The sequence below is a fragment of the Penaeus chinensis genome, chromosome 30, assembly GCF_019202785.1.
Source record: "Penaeus chinensis breed Huanghai No. 1 chromosome 30, ASM1920278v2, whole genome shotgun sequence".
Lineage (NCBI taxonomy): Eukaryota > Metazoa > Arthropoda > Malacostraca > Decapoda > Penaeidae > Penaeus > Penaeus chinensis.
In genome coordinates this window covers 13,150,368-13,157,867 of record NC_061848.1, presented here as the reverse complement: position 1 = coordinate 13,157,867, position 7,500 = coordinate 13,150,368, and the positions used below count along the sequence as shown (strand labels likewise).

At 41.4% G+C, this 7,500-nt stretch overlaps 1 protein-coding gene across 2 annotated transcripts in view; it reads left to right on the top strand.

The window, feature by feature from the left end:
• LOC125041381 (prestin-like) overlaps window positions 1-7,500 on the top strand; it is a 36,251-nt gene that overhangs the window by 7,725 nt on the left and 21,026 nt on the right. The window contains exon 1 of one of the 2 annotated variants that reach the window (XM_047636282.1): window positions 6,063-6,716. The exons of the other annotated variant lie outside the window; for it this stretch is intronic. The gene's annotated coding sequence lies outside the window, so the exon portion shown is untranslated. Of the gene's footprint in view, window positions 1-6,062; window positions 6,717-7,500 lie in introns of those variants that run through there. 2 annotated transcript variants of the gene reach the window in all.

Sequence of the window (7,500 nt, the reverse complement as noted above, 5' to 3'; positions counted from 1 at the left end):
AATTATAGGTTTAAGGAAAATAGACAAAAAAAAAGTGATATATAACAAGATGGGAGACTGGAGAATCATAAAAAGGAAAAAAATCTTGATTTATGGAGAGTGAATATATAAACAAAAGGATAGGGGACAGAAGATTCGTTAGGAAGGAAAATTCTTGAATCAGAGAAAAGTAGAAGCTGAAAAAAAATACATATTGGTAAAGGGATGGGAGATATGAAGTAGAACGAGATAAAGCTTGACAAAAAGAAGTGGAGAAGAACACGCTGATTCCACAATCGAGACTGTCTGGCGGAATATCTTCAGAAAAGTCTAATGAAAAGTAAAAATTACAATTTAAGAACAGAATAAATAGAAGATGGATAGATAGATAAGAGGTTGGGAGATCTGAAGAAGGATTTGGTAAAGCAAAAAAATTAGTGGTTGAGAAGATACAATTTGACTTCGGAAAAATAATTAAATTCTCGAATTAAAATATGCGGAATTGGAGAGGAATTGAAGAAATTATAAACCGGTAACATTTTTTCTTCATGATTTGTAGAAATGAAGACGATTAATTAATATAAGGCCAAGAAGAGTCGAAAGAAACTCCCTTTATTTAAGGAAAACGGAAACAAAGAAATTTTTAAGTAGGGTGTAATAAAATGACTAGAAGGATGATAAGACGAGACGAGAGATAAGGTAAATGGATACGAAAGAAGGGTAAACAGATAAAGATCAAAATGCAAAATGGAAAAGTTAGTGAACGAAAGAAAAATAAGGGGATGCAACAAATTAGAATTTAGGTAAAAGATGAAAACAAATAGGAAGGGTTGAGAAATGCGGGATTGGAATAGAGAAACGATGAGTGAGAGGGCAAAGGCAAAGGAAATACGGACATGGAAGAGAAGAAAATGTAGAAAATCAGTAAAAAAAAAAAAGTAAATAAGACAATGGAAATTAAGAAAACGAAAAAGTGAAAAAGACCCAGAATGCTAAAAGTAGAATAAAGGGAACAGCAGAAAAGAGAAGCAACAAGACAGCGAGAGGAGCACGACCAAACCTGAAAGCGAGCATAAAAGAAAACGAATAACACGGAAGAGGTAGACAAAGCACAAAGACAGGCAAAGGCACGAGTCCGAAGGCATTCTCCCCACACAACGAACGCTCATAAAGTCCCCGTCGTTTTGGGGATTTATCGGCCACATAAACAGGCGATTAAATTTGGCAGAAAATCAGGTACGCTCGCGGCGGTGTCCATCACGAGTGTCTTCCTGGCGGGATAAAGGGGAAAATGGAAGGGAGGAGGAGGGAAGAGAAGGGGCTAAGGGAAAGGGAGGGGTAGAGATGAGGGGGGAGGGGTGGGGAAATGGAGGAGAAGCAGACATGAGAGGGAGAGGTGGAGAAGGGGAGGAGGGGAGAGAAGGGGCGAAGGAAAAGGGAGGGGAAGAGATGAGGGGGGAGGGGTGGGGAAAGGGAGGAGAAGCAGACATGAGGGGGAGAGGTGGAGAAGGGGAGGAGGAGAGAGAAAGGGCGAAGGGAAAGGGCGGAAGGGGAGAGATGAGGGAGGGGAAGGGAGAAGGGGAAGCTGAGGAGAAGAAGGAGCAGACATGAGGAGAGAGAAGAGGTGAAGCTGGAGATATACGTCGAGGAGAATGGAAGAAAGAATAGGCGAAAGAGGACGAAAGGGGATAGAGAAAAGGGGCGTGTATTAATAAGATAAAGAGGAAGGGGAAAAACTGTAAACATTAGGTGGTAAAAATGAGAAAGAGAGAGAAAAGGTAAAGGTTAACACAAGGAATGTACGAAAAGAAAGAAAAAAAAAGTTGAAAAAAGAAGATGGAAGAAGCGACGAGAAGGATTTAGGGAAGAGACTCACGAGTTTAATCTCTTCGCATCTCTCTTCGGAGCGTTAATTCGTCCCCATAGATCAAGACGGGTGGTTAAAGGGAGAAAAAAGCGCGACACATCAAGGGCCTTCGCATATCGCCGGTGTCTCTCGATGGCCTGTGAAGAAAGAAAGGCTGATGTACGGGCGGCGCGCGGAGGGGCCTCGGGTTGGGGGGGGGGGGGCAGATGGAGGGGAGGGGGGAGTTTTGGAAGTGGGAGAGGCAGGAGGGAAAGAGGGAATGGGGAAAGGAGGGAAGGGAAAGATTGGACCAAGGCGAGGAAGAAAAGGAGGAGGAGGAGGAGGAGGAAAGAAGAAGAAGAAGAAGAAGAAGAAGAAGAAGAAGAAGAAGAAGAAGAAGAAGAAGAAGAAGAAGAAGAAGAAGAAGAAGAAGAAGAAGAAGAAGAAGAAGACGCAGACAGAAAATTGAAAGAAAGAAAGAAAGAAAGGAAGACCGAAAGAAAGAACAGGAAAGGGATAAAGAAAAAGAGAAATTTGGGGAGTAAACGAGGAAGGGAGAAATAGGAAAAGCATGAAGACGAAATTAAAAAGTAAGAAGAAGAAACAAAAAGAAAAGGAAAGAGGGGGAGGAAAAGGGAGAGGAAGAGGAGACCTACGAAGAGAAAAGGGAAGAGGAGGAAGAAGAAGAGGAGGGGGAGCGGGAGAGTGGGAGGGAAAAGGAGAGGGAGAGGAAGAGGGAAGGAGAATGAGAAGGAGTAGAGGAAGGAGGAAAAGGAGGTTCAGGAGAGGAAGGATGAAGAAGAGAAGGAGCAGGAGAATAAGAATGTGAAGGAATAAATGACAATTAGGAGAAATAGGAGAAGGAGGAGAACAAGGACAAGGGCATGGGCAAGAAGTAGGTGAAGTAGGAGAAGAGGAAGAAGAAGGAAGATAAAGGCAAAGTAAAAGCTGAAGTAGAAGTAGAAGAAAGGAGGAGGAGAATGAGAATTAGAAGGAGGAGAAGAAGAAATATGAGGAACAGGAGAATAAGAAAAAAGAGGATGAAGAAGAGGAGGAGCAGGAGAAGAAGAATGTGAAGGAAGAAATGATGAGTAGAAGAAAGAGAAAAAGGAGGAGGAGAGTTAGAAGGAAAAGGAGACTGAGGAGGAAAGGAGGAGGAAGAAGAAGAAGAAGAATTAGAAAGAGAAGAAGGAGAAGGAGAGAGAAACTAGGAAGAGGAGGAAGAAAATAAAAGAGGAGGAGGGAGGGATAGAGAAAAGAGTTATATTTTTGCATCTATCTTTAGTCCACAGCTCCGAGTATATCGTCCCGGTGAATTTTACTTTCTACATTTTTTTAGACTCACTTTATCTTCCCAAGTGACTGCAGCGTGATGGAAGTGCCTGTCGCAATGTGCAACCCCAGGAAGTTTGTTTCATTTGCACGATCAGTAGCTTTCTACGTGTATGGTAATAAACTTAACCGGAAAAATCCAGCGTTATAATTCCATGTTCAAAATCAAAAGCGTTTCTAAAAAATACGACTTAACGGGACAATGCCAACTGTGCTATTATATTAGTTCTCAGTAATCCGGTTTATTGTGTAATTAGAGGTAGATAACTTACATGGTATTTATTAGTAATTCAATGGCATGGAATTAAGAGAAGGATCGAATTAGGTGTGTGTGTGTGTGTGTGTGTGTGTGTGTGTGTGTGTGTGTGTGTGTGTGTGTGTGTGTGTGTGTGTGTGTGTGTGTGTGTGTGTGTGTGTGCGCGCGCGTGTGTGTGTGTTTTCTGTATGTCTATGTTTATGCATAAAGGAGATGGGTTTGTATATGTGTATACGTGTTCTGTATGTGTGTATATATGTTCAGTATATGCTTGTGTATACGTATGTGTATGTATATGTGTATGTGCATGTGTACGTGTACGTGTACGTGTGCCGTGTACGTTAGGATTCGCGGATTGCCTTGCACGTAACCTCGAGACAAGATTCACAATGGCGGGATGGTGCAAGCGAAGCCGGGCTGCATGTAGAAGTGGGGAGAAAATAGCCGCCAATATCCTGGGTTTCTTGCATGTTGATCACTGTTATTGCGGTTGTTTATTGACAGGGTAACAGGACAGTGTGGTATGATGTGAAAATATAATGTGAAGATCAGAGTGTATGTTGAATTCTGGAGGTTTTAGGTGCACGAGATTGGAATAGTTAAAACTGCGTATTCATCGAAATAATGTTATAATACTTTCAATTTCAATTTAGAAATTTCCTTATAAGAACTCGTTAGAATTCACGAAGTTTATGATTTTGGAATTTCAGTTTTTTTTCAATAGCCATATTAACGTAAAACTGAAATGAACAAAAATAATGTTTCTCCCCTTTTTTGGGTGAAAGCGGCAATACGATTTCCTTGTTATGGCCAAGACAGTTATATAGTCTTTAGTGTGTTGAATGTTAAGAAATAGAGGTTAATCCTTTACATCCGGACATTTTAACTGGAGAGAAAGAGAGAGAGAAAGAGCAAGAGAAAGAAAAAAAGAGAAAGAGAAAAAAAGGGAAAGAGAAAGAAAAAAGAAAAAGAAAGAGAGAAAGAGAAGAGAAAGAGAGAAAGAGAAAGAGAAAGAGAAAGAGAAAGAGAAAGAGAAAGAGAAAGAGAAAGAGAAAGAGAGAGAAAAAGAAAGAGTGAGAAAAAGAAAGAGAGAGAGACAGAGACAGAGACAGAGACAGAGACAGACAGAGAGAAAGACAGACTGAGATTGAAGGAACGGGGAAGGGGGGGGAGGGGTGATTCAGACTACAATTTTATTAATACAAGATTCTGTAAATATTATTCTCAGGTGAGACCACCCCTATCAGCACACATAAATATAAATGTATACAAGCGTCGCCACTTACTAGACATAAAATTAGCCAAGTCATTAATTACATAATAGTGTTTACATCGTTCCCAAATTTTGGAAAGTGGCCAAAATAGTGATCTTAAAATGTCCATCGCCCACTCCTGCTTGTACCTGCTCCTCCCCGCCTTCCCGCCCACCCCGCCGTTCCATCGCTTGCTTTCGGAGGGCGACGCCGATGGAAGGAGCTCCTCGTGGGGGTGGAGGGGGGGGGGGCGGGGGGCGTCGCTCAGCATGGTATCGAATGCTGGCATTGTCATTCTTAGCGTTTTGGCAATATTTATATCCTCCATGTCCTCTTCGTTATCAATATAATCATCGTCATTGTCATCATCACAAACATTATAATTATTGTTGTTCATCGCGACAAATGTTGAAAGGTATGACTGAGAATATTTTGGATAATGGCCGAAAACCGGTCAAATACGTCTCTGGAGATTTTCGTTCTTATCCATTGCTTTTCTACAAGTATCACTGGTTCAAAAAAAAAAAAAAAAAAAAAAAAAAAAATAAAGAGAAAGAGAAAGAGAAAGAGTGAATGAAAGTGAGAGTGAGAGAGATAGAGACTAAGACTGACATTATTTTCTTCACAGCTAAAATCATCATCTTTATCATGTTCATGAAATAATACCATGTTACCAAATCGAATCAGTCCTCTATCTTAAACATAAACTAATAGTTAATCAAAAGCTTAAACCAAACCAAAAGCAAAGTTGCCGAAATATGGTACCTCCTCACCTAACATTTTTTTTTATTATAAAGATTATATTATAGTCTACATGTAAGTAGGTGGTCGTTGTAGCATCCTTTTATCTGTATATTATACAGATCTCCAAATATACCTCCCCAATATCTTATTTGCGAAACGTTTCTCATACTATTGTTATTTGTATAGAGTGAGGGGGATCTCCTTGGTCAGTGAATGCCACGCACGAGGTTTCCAACACCCTTTCCCTCCCTTGTCTGGTTTGCGCGCAGGGCGACTAGATTCCACACACACACACACACACACACACACACACACACACACACACACACACACACACACACACACACACACACACACACACACACACACACATACACACACACACAGTATATATATTGATCTCTCAATATTAATATTCATGTACATTTACTGCGCCCTCGGAAAGAAATAAGGCTCCATAGATGCAAATCCCGCAATATTTCACACTGCCGTTCCCTTATTACCTCATCCGTAGCTTCTTCAGACCAGATCTTATCTGGGTGGAAATATATTTATTTATTTATATACTATTTACATCTGCCGGGGAATATTTACAATTAAGTGAAGCGAAACGCGTTAAAAGGTAAGCGTATGTTACTATTCACTGTGACGCATAAATCGCCCTTCCGCGTATAGAATGGGTATGCTAGTTTGTTAGCTGTTTGTTGTTATTCAGTTTTGTTTTGTTTTAGTGTTGTACTTTGCACCATCTCAGCCAATCGCTAGGCTTCTTCCAGAATCGTCATTCCTCGAGCAGTCTGGGGAGAGCCAATCCCAAGCCCCAGTTTCCTGCCGTGAATGTTAAGCCCATTATATCTGTATTGTGAAACCCAAAAAGTGCTAATATGTAGCTGAGATCGTGCGAGGCAACGTTATTGGTCTAGCGGTTCAGGGATACGGGGGAAGAAAAGTAGCCGGGGAAGGAAGGAAAACGAAGGAGGAATGATGAGAAGTGTTCTTCGACATCCAAGTAACTCTAAATTAGAAAAAAAAAAAAAAAAATGACGGCGCCCGTCATTTCGAAACATCCCTGCAACCGCTCTATTTTCCTCGTCCGGTCTGCACTTCCCTTCCCGAAATAGTCTCGTCATTCATATCAGGAACGTTTGACGACTCAGCAAGTGCCACGGCCCCGCCGCGAAAGCTGAAAAGGAGCGAGCCCGCCCTGGAGCTTCAACAGGCTGTCTCGAGAGCCCGAGCCACGGAGTCGACGCCTCCCGCTCCCGAGTGCCGCTCCAAACGATCACTTCGACGCCACTTGTTGTTTGTAAGCTTATTACCCGGTGTTTTTGGTTCCGAACTGTGGTTGTTCATGCAGTGCAGTGCTGCGTCAGTACAAAATGTCTAAGCTGATTTTTTGTAGACAAGATTATCCTAATATGAAGGTTTGGTGTGTACTGGGGTCCATCCCTAGTTCAAGTTGAGGATGGTTTGCCGCGTTCGTTTGGACCTGGACTTGAATTGTAACTTCAGAGAAAGTGTCGATGAGGCTTCTATATTTAATGTCTGATTGAAAAGTATGATTCGATGATACCCTTCAGGTCCACAGGCCTTAAACAGTTTCCCAATAAACTAGCTATTTTTGTGTGAAATTCGACGAGCGACCCGAAGATAAACTGACTCGCCGTAAATCATGGCAATCGTTGTTTTTCCTCTTGCGCCGCGGAGTTGGGACACCTGTTGCCAATTATATTTCCGGATGAACTGGTTTTGCTCTGCGATTACTCGGAATCTTAACCGTCGGAAAAGAAAAATATCCTTGGCTTTTCAGATCGTACAGCGAATCAACGACCGGTTTTAATGTACTTTAATGTTGACCTTATTGTTCAGAGTATTACATGATGGTTGTATGTGTGTCCGTGCGCAGACGTACCTACATGGGTAAATTACAAACAAAAAAAGAAAAAAGAAAAGAAGTAGCTTGCCATTACAATACAAATCTTATTTACAGAAATGAACAAAGACAACCGGGAGAGAGTTACTCACCACATACGACACATTCAAAATAACTTTCTACTTGGATAATTAAATCTCACAAGTCTAGGGTTAAA